The sequence below is a fragment of the Pleurodeles waltl genome, unplaced genomic scaffold (assembly GCF_031143425.1).
Source record: "Pleurodeles waltl isolate 20211129_DDA unplaced genomic scaffold, aPleWal1.hap1.20221129 scaffold_39, whole genome shotgun sequence".
NCBI lineage: Eukaryota > Metazoa > Chordata > Amphibia > Caudata > Salamandridae > Pleurodeles > Pleurodeles waltl.
In genome coordinates, this window is record NW_027150097.1 from 5,997,004 (window position 1) to 6,008,144 (window position 11,141).

An 11,141-nucleotide genomic window follows, 5' to 3' on the forward strand; every position below is an offset into this window, starting at 1 on the left:
GAGACTAACAATCCCTACCTCCCTTGGTGTGCATCATAGGCGTGCCCATGACGAACACAACATTTCTCCTTAACCAATACAAAACAAACATAGCTGCTAAAAAAAAAGATACTATACTAAACCAGTATACAAGAATAGTACACAACAAGAAATGCCACATTCAGTCAATCCACCCCGAATCCTTGCAGCCGCGTTGAGCATGGCGGTCGAGGACTCAAACTGTACCGTTCAAGTTCTTGTCTCAGAGGCACTGAGTTGATTGGTATGGAGCCAGGCACCTCCTGATCTGAATCTTGAACTGGCTCCAAATTCTTCATGTCCACACCCCCTGTAGTAGATGATTGAGAATTAGTAGCAGTCACCACCGGCCATGTGCACTGGCTCAAAATTCAGCATGTCCACACCCCATGTAGTAGATGATTGAGAATTAGTAGCAGTCACCACCGGATCCACTGTCAGGATGATCCATCCTCTCTCCTTCATCAGCTTCAGATCCCACTGTTTCCCTGAGCAGGAAGGTCTGGAATTGAAAATACAGAGGACATTAAACAACATTCACTCAGTACATGGCACTCATTTTGGTTTATAAGCTGGAAATTGAGGCATCAGTGCAGTGTCAAGAGTGTCAGGATGGCCGAGTGGTCTAAGGTGCTGCGTTCAGATCGCAGTCTCCTTTGGAGGCGTGGGTTCGAATCCCACTTCTGACAAGTGTATTTTGCGAGGTGGATAAATTTTTTGACTTTTTTTTCCCAAGCACCGTATCAAAAACAATGTCAACAGTTTCTGTAAATTATCGATAAGATCTATTTTCCGTTGCTTGCACTAATTGCCTGAAGTTGGCTAAATCGCAGTAAATCGGTAAAGCAGGAAATCACAGCATCTTCAACAAATCGTGATAGAGGGGCCGAGATAAAGGTTTCGACCCTACATATCAAAAGCGCAGCTGTCAATAGTTCAGCAGGTTCACAGTGCAGAAGGTTCAGTGGCACCAGGGTCCCCTGCGTCCCAATCAGAGCTGGTTTTTAACTTCTGTATTCAGGGGATGGGAGGGGTGGGGGTGTTGCGTCGTGCACACACAGTGCCTGTTTTGCAGAGAAGTTTTAATAAATACACAAAGAATAATATGGAGTCTTTGGCCACGAGGAACACCTTCCCCTACCTTTTATTCTCTCCGATTCCACATCACCGCACCTACCATCCAACTCCAAAACTCGGGGGAGACTAACACTCCCTACCTCCCTTGGTGTGGATCATGGGCGTGCCCATGACGAACACAACATTTCTCCTTAACCAATACAAAACAAACATAGCTGCTCAAAAAAAAGATACTATACTAATCCAGTATACAAGAATAGTACACAACAATAAATACCACATTCAGTCAATCCACCCCGAATCCTTGCAGCCGCGTTGAGCATGGCGGTCGAGGACTCAAACTGTACCGTTCAAGTGATTGTCTCAGAGGCACTGAGTTGATTGGTATGGAGCCAGGCACCTCCTGATCTGAATCTTGAACTGGCTCCAAATTCTGCATGTCCACACCCCCTGTAGTAGATGATTGAGAATTAGTAGCAGTCACCACCGGCCATATGCACTGGCTCAAAATTCTGCAAGTCCACACCCCATGTAGTAGATGATTGAGAATTAGTAGCAGTCACCACAGGGTCCACTGTCAGGATGATCCATCCTCTCTCCTTCATCAGCTTCAGATCCCACTTTTTCCCTGAGCAGGAAGGTCTGGAATTGAAAATACAGAGGACATTAAACAACATTCACTCAGTACATGGCACTCATTTTGGTTTATAAGCTGGAAATTGAGGCATCAGTGCAGTGTCAAGAGTGTCAGGATGGCCGAGTGGTCTAAGGTGCTGCATTCAGGTCGCAGTCTCCTTTGGAGGCGTGGGTTCGAATCTCTCTTCTGACAAGTGTATTTTGCGAGGTGGATACATTTTTGGACTTTTTTTTCCCAAGCACCGTATCAAAAACAATGTCAACAGTTTCTGTAAATTATCGATAAGATCTATTTTCCGTTGCTTGCACTAATTGCCTGAAGTTGGCTAAATCGCAGTAAATCGGTAAAGCAGGAAATCACAGCATCTTCAACAAATCGTGATAGAGGGGCCGAGATAAAGGTTTCGACCCTACATATCAAAAGCGCAGCTGTCAATAGTTCAGCAGGTTCACAGTGCAGAAGGTTCAGTGGCGCCAGGGTCCCCTGCGTCCCAATCAGAGCTGGTTTTTAACTTCTGTATTCAGGGGATGGGAGGGGTGGGGGTGTTGCGTCGTGCACACACAGTGCCTGTTTTGCAGAGAAGTTTTAATAAATACACAAAGAATAATATGGAGTCTTTGGCCACGAGGAACACCTTCCCCTACCTTTTATTCTCTCCGATTCCACATCACCGCACCTACCATCCAACTCCAAAACTCGGGGGAGACTAACACTCCCTACCTCCCTTGGTGTGGATCATGGGCGTGCCCATGACGAACACAACATTTCTCCTTAACCAATACAAAACAAACATAGCTGCTCAAAAAAAAGATACTATACTAATCCAGTATACAAGAATAGTACACAACAATAAATACCACATTCAGTCAATCCACCCCGAATCCTTGCAGCCGCGTTGAGCATGGCGGTCGAGGACTCAAATTGTACCGTTCAAGTGATTGTCTCAGAGGCACTGAGTTGATTGGTATGGAGCCAGGCACCTCCTGATCTGAATCTTGAACTGGCTCCAAATTCTGCATGTCCACACCCCCTGTAGTAGATGATTGAGAATTAGTAGCAGTCACCACCGGCCATATGCACTGGCTCAAAATTCTGCAAGTCCACACCCCATGTAGTAGATGATTGAGAATTAGTAGCAGTCACCACAGGGTCCACTGTCAGGATGATCCATCCTCTCTCCTTCATCAGCTTCAGATCCCACTTTTTCCCTGAGCAGGAAGGTCTGGAATTGAAAATACAGAGGACATTAAATAACATTCACTCAGTACATGGCACTCATTTTGGTTTATAAGCTGTAAATTGAGCCATCAGTCTGGTGGGAAGAGTGTCAGGATGGCCGGGTGGTCTAAGGTGCTGCGTTCAGGTCACAGTCTCTCTTGGAGACGTGGGTTCAAACCCCTCTTCTGACAAATGTCTTTGCGAGGTGGATACATTTTTGGACTTTTTTTTCCAAGCACCCTTATCAAAAACAATGTCAACAGTTTCTGTAAATTATCGATAAGATCTTTTGTCCGTTGCTTGCACTAATTGCCTGAAGTTGGCTAAATCGCAGTAAATCGGTAAAGCAGGAAATCACAGCATCTTCAACAAATCGTGATAGAGGGGCCGAGATAAAGGTTTCGACCCTACATATCAAAAGCACAGCTGTCCATAGTTCAGCAGGTTCACAGTGCAGAAGGTTCAGTGGCACCAGGGTCCCCTGCGTCCCAATCACAGCTGGTTTTTAACTTCTGTATTCTGGGCATGGGAGGGGTGTGTTGCATCGTGCACACACAGTGCCTGTTTCGCAAATAAGTTTTAATAAATACACAGAGAATAATATAGAGTCATTGGCCACGAGGAACACCTTCCCTGACCTTTTATTCTCTCCGGTTCCACGTCACCGCGCCTACCATCCAACTCAATAACTCGGGGGAGACTAACACTCCCTACCTCCCTTGGTGTGCATCATAGGCATGCCCATGACGAACACAACATTTCTCCTTAACCAATACAAAACAAACATAGCTGCTCAAAAAAAAGATACTATACTAAACCAGTATACAAGAATAGTACACAACAAGAAATGCCACATTCAGTCAATCCACCCCGAATCCTTGTAGCCGCGTTGAGCATGGCGGTCGAGGACTCAAACTGTACCGTTCAAGTCCTTGTCTCAGAGGCACTGAGTTGATTGGTATGGAGCCAGGCACCTCCTGATCTGAATCTTGAACTGGCTCCAAATTCTGCATGTCCACACCCCCTGTAGTAGATGATTGAGAATTAGTAGCAGTCACCACCGGCCATGTGCACTGGCTCAAAATTCAGCATGTCCACACCCCATGTAGTAGATGATTGAGAATTAGTAGCAGTCACCTCCGGATCCACTGTCAGGATGATCCATCCTCTCTCCTTCATCAGCTTCAGATCCCACTGTTTCCCTGAGCAGGAAGGTCTGGAATTGAAAATACAGAGGACATTAAACAACATTCACTCAGTACATGGCACTCATTTTGGTTTATAAGCTGGAAAGTGAGCCATCAGTGCAGTGTGAAGAGTGTCAGGATGGCCGAGTGGTCTAAGGCGCTGCGTTCAGGTCGCAGTCTCCTTTGGAGGGGTTGGTTCAAATCCCACTTCTGACAAGTGTCTTTTGCGAGGTGGATACATTTTTGGACTTTTTTTTTCCAAGCACCCGTATCAAAAACGATGTCAACAGTTTCTGTAAATTATCGATAAGATCTATTGTCCGTTGCTTGCACTAATTTCCTGAAGTTGGCTAAATCGCAGTAAATCGGTAAAGCGGGAAATCACAGCATCTTCAACAAATCGTGATAGAGGGGCAGAGATAAAGGTTTCGACCCTACATATCAAGAGCGCAGCTGTCAATAGTTCAGCAGGTTCACAGTGCAGAAGGTTTAGTGGCACCAGGGTCCCCTGCGTCCCAATCACAGCTGGTTTTTAACTTCTTTATTCAGGGCATGGGAGGGGTGTGTTGCATCGTGCACACACTGTGCCTGTTTCGCAGATAAGTTTTAATAAATACACAGAGAATAATATAGAGTCATTGGCCACGAGGAACACCTTCCCTGACCTTTTATTCTCTCAGGTTCCACGTCACCGCGCCTACCATCCAACTCCAAAACTCGGGGGAGACTAACACTCCCTACCTCCCTTGGTGTGCATCATAGGCGTGCCCATGACGAACACAACATTTTTCCTTAACCAATACAAAACAAACATAGCTGCTAAAAAAAAAGATACTATACTAATCCAGTAAACAAGAATAACACACAACAAGAAATGCCACATTCAGTCAATCCACCCCGAATCCTTGCAGCCGCGTTGAGCATGGCGGTCGAGGACTCAAACTGTTCCGTTCAAGTCCTTGTCTCAGAGGCACTGAGTTGATTGGTATGGAGCCAGGCACCTCCTGATCTAAATCTTGAACTGGCTCCAAATTCTGCATGTCCACACCCCCTGTAGTAGATGATTGAGAATTAGTAGCAGTCACCACCGGCCATGTGCACTGGCTCAAAATTCAGCATGTCCACACCCCATGTAGTTGATGATTGAGAATTAGTAGCAGTCACCACCGGATTCACTGTCAGGATGATCCATCCTCTCTCCTTCATCAGCTTCAGATCCCACTGTTTCCCTGAGCAGGAAGGTCTGGAATTGAAAATACAGAGGACATTAAACAACATTCACTCAGTACATGGCACTCATTTTGGTTTATACGCTCGAAATTGAGCCATGAGCAAGGTGTGAAGACTGTCAGGATGGCCGAGTGGTCTAAGGTGCTGCGTTCAGGTCCCAGTCTCCCTTGGAGGCGTGCGTTCAATTCCCACTTCTGACAAGTGTATTTTGCGAGGTGGATACATTTTTGGACTTTTTTTTCCCAAGCACCGTATCAAAAACAATGTGAACAGTTTCTGTAAATTATCGATAAGATCTATTTTCCGTTGCTTGCACTAATTGCCTGAAGTTGGCTAAATCGCAGTAAATCGGTAAAGCAGGAAATCACAGCATCTTCAACAAATCGTGATGGAGGGGCCGAGATAAAGGTTTCGACCCTACATATCAAAAGTGCAGCTGTCAATAGTTCAGCAGGTTCACAGTGCAGAATGTTCAGTGGCACCAGGGTCCCCTGCGTCCCAATCACAGCTGGTTTTTAACTTCTGTATTCAGGGGATGGGAGGGGTGGGGGTGTTGCGTCGTGCACACACAGTGCCTGTTTCGCAGAGAAGTTTTAATAAATACACAAAGAATAATATGGAGTCTTCGGCCACGAGGAACACCTTCCCCTACCTTTTATTCTCTCCGGTTCCACGTCACCGCGCCTACCATCCAACTCCAAAACTCGGGGGAGACTAACACTCCCTACCTCCCTTGGTGTGCATCATAGGCGTGCCCATGACGAACACAACATTTCTCCTTAACCAATACAAAACGAACATAGCTGCTCAAAAAAAAGATACTATACTAATCCAGTATACAAGAATAGTACACAACAAGAAATGCCACATTCAGTCAATCCACCCCGAATCCTTGCAGCCGCGTTGAGCATGGCGGTCGAGGACTCAAACTGTACCGTTCAAGTCCTTGTCTCAGAGGCACTGAGTTGATTGGTATGGAGCCAGGCACCTCCTGATCTGAATCTTGAACTGGCTCCAAATTCTGCATGTCCACACCCCTTGTAGTAGATGATTGAGAATTAGTAGCAGTCACCACCGGCCATGTGCACTGGCTCAAACTTCTGCATGTCCACACCCCATGTAGTCGATGATTGAGAATTAGTAGCAGTCACCACCGGATTCACTGTCAGGATGATCCATCCTCTCTCCTTCATCAGCTTCAGATCCCACTGTTTCCCTGAGCAGGAAGGTCTGGAATTGAAAATACAGAGGACATTAAACAACATTCACTCAGTACATGGCACTCATTTTGGTTTATAAGCTGGAAATTGAGCCATCAGTGTAGTGTCAAGAGTGTCAGGATGGCTGAGTGGTCTAAGGCGCTGCGTTCAGTACGCAGTCTCCTTTGGCAGGCGTGGGTTCGAATCCCACTTCTGACAAGTGTCTTTTGCGAGGTGAATACATTTTTGGACTTTTTTTTTCCAAGCACCCGTATCAAAAACAATGTCAACAGTTTCTGTAAATTATCGATAAGATCTATTGTCCGTTGCTTGCACTAATTTCCTGAAGTTGGCTAAATCGCAGTAAATCGGTAAAGCGGGAAATCACAACATCTTCAACAAATCGTGATAGAGGGGCAGAGATAAAGGTTTCGACCCTACATATCAAGAGCGCAGCTGTCAATAGTTCAGCAGGTTCACAGTGCAGAAGGTTCAGTGGCACCAGGGTCCCCTGCGTCCCAATCACAGCTGGTTTTTAACTTCTGTATTCAGGGCATGGGAGGGGTGTGTTGCATCGTGCACACACGGTGCCTGTTTCGCAGATAAGTTTTAATAAATATACAGAGAATAATATAGAGTCATTGGCAACGAGGAACACCTTCCCTGACCTTTTATTCTCTCCGGTTCCACGTCACCACGCCTACCATCCAACTCCAAAACTCGGGGGAGACTAACACTCCCTACCTCCCTTGGTGTGCATCATAGGCGTGCCCATGACGAACACAACATTTCTCCTTAACCAATACAAAACAAACATAGCTGCTCAAAAAAAAGATACTATACTAATCCAGTATACAAGAATAGTACACAACAAGAAATGCCACATTCAGTCAATCCACCCCGAATCCTTGCAGCCGCGTTGAGCATGGCGGTCAAGGACTCAAACTGTACCGTTCAAGTCCTTGTCTCAGAGGCACTGAGTTGATTGGTATGGAGCCAGGCACCTCCTGATCTGAATCTTGAACTGGCTCCAAATTCTGCATGTCCACACCCCTTGTAGTAGATGATTGAGAATTAGTAGCAGTCACCACTGGCCATGTGCACTGGCTCAAACTTCTGCATGTCCACACCCCATGTAGTCGATGATTGAGAATTAGTAGCAGTCATCACCGGATTCACTGTCAGGATGATCCATCCTCTCTCCTTCATCAGCTTCAGATCCCACTGTTTCCCTGAGCAGGAAGGCCTGGAATTGAAAATACAGAGGACATTAAACAACATTCACTCAGTACATGGCACTCATTTTGGTTTATACGCTCGAAATTGAGCCTGAGGGAGGTGTGAAGAGTTTCAGGATGGCCGAGTGGTCTAAGGCGCTGCATTCAGGTCGCAGCCTCCCTTGGAGGTGTGGGTTAAAATCCCACTTCTGACAAGTGTATTTTGCGAGGTGGATACATTTTTGGACTTTTTTTTCCCAAGCACCGTATCAAAAACAATGTCAACAGTTTCTGTAAATTATCGTTAAGATCTATTTTCCGTTGCTTGCACAAATTGCCTGAAGTTGGCTAAATCGCAGTAAATCGGTAAAGCAGGAAATCACAGCATCTTCAACAAATCGTGATAGAGGGGCCGAGATAAAGGTTTCGACCCTACATATCAAAAGCGCAGCTGTCAATAGTTCAGCAGGCTCACAGTGCAGAAGGTTCAGTGGCACCAGGGTCCCCTGCGTCCCAATCACAGCTGGTTTTTAACTTCTGTATTCAGGGCATGGGAGGGGTGTGTTGCATCGTGCACACACAGTGCCTGTTTCGCAAATAAGTTTTAATAAATACACAGAGAATAATATAGAGTCATTGGCCACGAGGAACACCTTTCCTGACCTTTTATTCTCTCCGGTTCCACGTCACCGCGCCTACCATCCAACTCCAAAACTCGGGGGAGACTAACACTCCCTACCACCCTTGGTGTGCATCATAGGCGTGCCCATGACGAACACAACATTTCTCCTTAATCAATACAAAACAAACATAGCTGCTCAAAAAAAAGATACTATACTAATCCAGTATACAAGAATAGTACACAACAAGAAATGCCACATTCAGTCAATCCACCCCGAATCCTTGCAGCCGCGTTGAGCATGGCGGTCGAGGACTCAAACTGTACCGTTCAAGTCCTTGTCTCAGAGGCACTGAGTTGATTGGTATGGAGCCAGGCACCTCCTGATCTGAATCTTGAACTGGCTCCAAATTCTGCATGTCCACACCCCCTGTAGTAGATGATTGAGAATTAGTAGCAGTCACCACCGGCCATGTGCACTGGCTCAAAATTCAGCATGTCCACACCCCATGTAGTAGATGATTGAGAATTAGTAGCAGTCACCACCGGATCCACTGTCAGGATGATCCATCCTCTCTCCTTCATCAGCTTCAGATCCCACTGTTTCCCTGAGCAGGAAGGTCTGGAATTGAAAATACAGAGGACATTAAACAACATTCACTCAGTACATGGCACTCATTTTGGTTTATAAGCTGGAAATTGAGCCATCAGTGCAGTGTCAAGAGTGTCAGGATGGCTGAGTGGTCTAAGGTGCTGCGTTCAGGTCGCAGTCTCCTTTGGAGGCGTGGGTTCGAATCCCACTTCTGACAAGTGTATTTTGCGAGGTGGATACATTTTTTGACTTTTTTTTCCCAAGCACCATATCAAAAACAATGTCAACAGTTTCTGTAAATTATCGATAAGATCTATTTTCCGTTGCTTGCACTAATTGCCTGAAGTTGGCTAAATCGCAGTAAATCGGTAAAGCAGGAAATCACAGCATCTTCAACAAATCGTGATAGAGGGGCCGAGATAAAGGTTTCGACCCTACATATCAAAAGCGCAGCTGTCAATAGTTCAGCAGGTTCACAGTGCAGAAGGTTCAGTGGCGCCAGGGTCCCCTGCGTCCCAATCAGAGCTGGTTTTTAACTTCTGTATTCAGGGGATGGGAGGGGTGGGGGTGTTGCGTCGTGCACACACAGTGCCTGTTTTGCAGAGAAGTTTTAATAAATACACAAAGAATAATATGGAGTCTTTGGCCACGAGGAACACCTTCCCCTACCTTTTATTCTCTCCGATTCCACATCACCGCACCTACCATCCAACTCCAAAACTCGGGGGAGACTAACACTCCCTACCTCCCTTGGTGTGGATCATGGGCGTGCCCATGACGAACACAACATTTCTCCTTAACCAATACAAAACAAACATAGCTGCTCAAAAAAAAGATACTATACTAATCCAGTATACAAGAATAGTACACAACAATAAATACCACATTCAGTCAATCCACCCCGAATCCTTGCAGCCGCGTTGAGCATGGCGGTCGAGGACTCAAACTGTACCGTTCAAGTCCTGGTCTCAGAGGCACTGAGTTGATTGGTATGGAGCCAGGCACCTCCTGATCTGAATCTTGAACTGGCTCCAAATTCTGCATGTCCACACCCCCTGTAGTAGATGATTGAGAATTAGTAGCAGTCACCACCGGCCATATGCACTGGCTCAAAATTCTACATGTCCACACCCCATGTAGTAGATGATTGAGAATTAGTAGCAGTCACCACAGGGTCCACTGTCAGGATGATCCATCCTCTCTCCTTCATCAGCTTCAGATCCCACTGTTTCCCTGAGCAGGAAGGTCTGGAATTGAAAATACAGAGGACATTAAATAACATTCACTCAGTACATGGCACTCATTTTGGTTTATAAGCTGGAAATTGAGCCATCAGTCTGGTGTGAAGAGTGTCAGGATGGCCGGGTGGTCTAAGGTGCTGCGTTCAGGTCACAGTCTCTCTTGGAGACGTGGGTTCAAACACCTCTTCTGACAAATGTCTTTGCGAGGTGGATACATTTTTGGACTTTTTTTTCCAAGCACCCTTATCAAAAACAATGTCAACAGTTTCTGTAAATTATCGATAAGATCTTTTGTCCGTTGCTTGCACTAATTGCCTGAAGTTGGCTAAATCGCAGTAAATCGGTAAAGCAGGAAATCACAGCATCTTCAACAAATCGTGATAGAGGGGCCGAGATAAAGGTTTCGACCCTACATATCAAAAGCGCAGCTGTCAATAGTTCAGCAGGCTCACAGTGCAGAAGGTTCAGTGGCACCAGGGTCCCCTGCGTCCCAATCACAGCTGGTTTTTAACTTCTGTATTCAGGGCATGGGAGGGGTGTGTTGCATCGTGCACACACAGTGCCTGTTTCGCAAATAAGTTTTAATAAATACACAGAGAATAATATAGAGTCATTGGCCACGAGGAACACCTTTCCTGACCTTTTATTCTCTCCGGTTCCACGTCACCGCGCCTACCATCCAACTCCAAAACTCGGGGGAGACTAACACTCCCTACCACCCTTGGTGTGCATCATAGGCGTGCCCATGACGAACACAACATTTCTCCTTAATCAATACAAAACAAACATAGCTGCTCAAAAAAAATATACTATACTAATCCAGTATACAAGAATAGTACACAACAAGAAATGCCACATTCAGTCAATCCACCCCGAATCCTTGCAGCCGCGTTGAGCATGGCGGTC

At 45.9% G+C, this 11,141-nt stretch overlaps 3 non-coding genes across 3 annotated transcripts; all 3 read left to right on the forward strand.

Moving 5' to 3' along the window:
- The first annotated feature begins 624 nt into the window (after positions 1 to 624).
- TRNAL-CAG (transfer RNA leucine (anticodon CAG)) lies at positions 625 to 707 on the forward strand. Its single transcript has one exon. It is a non-coding gene; the product is annotated as a tRNA-Leu (tRNA).
- A 5,994-nt stretch (positions 708 to 6,701) lies between these two features.
- On the forward strand, positions 6,702 to 6,785 carry TRNAL-CAG (transfer RNA leucine (anticodon CAG)). Its single transcript has one exon. It is a non-coding gene; the product is annotated as a tRNA-Leu (tRNA).
- A 2,343-nt stretch (positions 6,786 to 9,128) lies between these two features.
- TRNAL-CAG (transfer RNA leucine (anticodon CAG)) lies at positions 9,129 to 9,211 on the forward strand. Its single transcript has one exon. It is a non-coding gene; the product is annotated as a tRNA-Leu (tRNA).
- Positions 9,212 to 11,141: the final 1,930 nt, after the last annotated feature.